The following is a 2089-nucleotide window of genomic DNA, read 5'->3' as shown; positions in this document are numbered from 1 at the left end:
CCTACAATTTTGAGGTAGTAAAGGACTTCGTCTACGTCGGCACCGCCATAAACACAACAAATACCATCAGCTATGAAATACGAAGAAGAATAGTGTTGGCTAACAGACGCTACTTTGGACTGAGTAAGCAGTTTAGGAATAAAGCCACCTCTCGTCAAACAAAAATAACACTTTACAAAACACTGATACTGCCCGTGCTAATGTATGTTTCCGAAGCATGGGTACTTGCTCAAGCAGATAAGGCAGTGCGTGGTGAGTTCGAGAGAAAAATTCTTCGAAAGATCTACGGGGAGAGGATTGGAGATTTTTTCTTAGTTCGGCTTATGGAACAAATGTTCTGTAAAAGGTCAGCTAAGTAAGTAAGTCGGCAACGCAACTGGAGTTGGTTTGCCATACATAATCGACCCCCAAGTTCTTGATTATCTCGTCCTATTTTCACATAGCCTTGTAGACTTTTTCTTATTTTCCTTCATAAGACATCTTTTTCATGAGTTTTTATGCCTTCCTTTTCTAATCTAGGGCTTAACGACATATTTCATCTTTATTTTTCCTCAACGTGTGCCCAGTCCACATCCATTTTCTTCTTTTATGATGATTGTTTTTGTATTGGTAGAGATCGGAATTGCTTATAACATTTGGTCAACAAACTCTCAGTAGTTGCCGAAGGCATCGATTTATAAATAACTGTAGCTTCTGAGATAACAGAATTTCACCACGAATTCGATAGGTTCGTCTTAAATAAAAAAAGAATTTGAGTTTATGGATTTTGTGTTTATTGCTTTGGTTTTATTTATATTTATCTTAAGTCCTGCACTAGCTGTGTTACTAAGTCATTGATCTTTGACTGCATATCGCAATGCAGTGCATAATCCAAGCCCTCTAGATTCTCCGTTAATGTCTATTGAATTCCTCGATTTTTTTAGACAACATTGTGAGCATATTTTCTCGCTGTAATCTGTAATGGACATACCGACAATTAACTCATATATCTGTCCTATTTTTTTTTTTGGTTAGATAGTATTCAAGGTTATTCTATGGATGGTCGATAAATAAATTTTATTTCACAAATCTATAGTGGGTGCCCCAATATATGATATCGATAGCTATTTATCGTTACCTTTTTTATCTACAAATACTGGACACAAATACATACATACATACATATGTAGTGTAGTGGCGGATTTTGTGATAGGAAATAATTGAAAAATTTAAATTTGTTTTTATCTTTTCTTTTATTTTGTTGATTTTTTTCAAGAAATTTTATATTTTTTCGCTTTCATTTGTTTTTGTTTTGTTTTTTCTTCTTGTTCTCATTAAATTAGTAAATATTTAACAGCTTAGAGTCTAGAAAAAAAGTTTAAAATAAATATGTATGGTATATGTTTTTTGTTGTTGTTGTTTGTTTGTTATATATACTACATATATATGTATATTATTTATTTATATATAAATAGTACGTGTATATGTTGGTGTATATATAAGTTTGAAAAAATAAAACTTGTATCTATGTATTTGTATCTAAATATTGTATATATGTATGTATATTCAATCCAAACCGGGTAGAATAGGACGATTCTGTAAAACTTTGCTCGGTTTAAAAACACGCTTCAAAAATTCTTCTTTTGCTAAATTAAAAAAAATTAAAACTAACAAAAAAATTGTGTAGAGAATCAAAACAAAGGACGACGACGCATCACACATACTCACAACAACAGTATATTATATAGAGAGAGATGTATAAATATACAATTGAAGAATACATTACATACACAATTATTGATTTGTTTATGGGGTAGTTGTGGCAGAAAGAATTATGGAAATTTAATTTCAATATCTATAATTTAAATTTAAATAAAAAGTTGATATGGAAAGAAAATTGTAGCTAAAAAAGGGTTGGTAGAACAGCGGTATAATACACATTCGTCTAGGCCGAATACCATCGAGTATATCCTTTGTTTAAAGCAGAAGTGTCATAGTTCTGTTGCTTGGATCTATGCAAAGGATATACCTACTCGTCTCTTCACCTCGTCTCTTCACCTCGTCTCTCTTCAATGCCAAAGGGAAGGAAGGAATCTTAAAAACAATTGAG

The sequence above is a fragment of the Musca autumnalis genome, unplaced genomic scaffold (assembly GCF_047663935.1).
Source record: "Musca autumnalis isolate F117 unplaced genomic scaffold, ASM4766393v1 scaffold_5, whole genome shotgun sequence".
Classification (NCBI taxonomy): Eukaryota; Metazoa; Arthropoda; class Insecta; order Diptera; family Muscidae; genus Musca; species Musca autumnalis.
The sequence above is the reverse complement of the archived record's forward strand: the minus strand, read 5'-3'. Positions refer to the sequence as shown.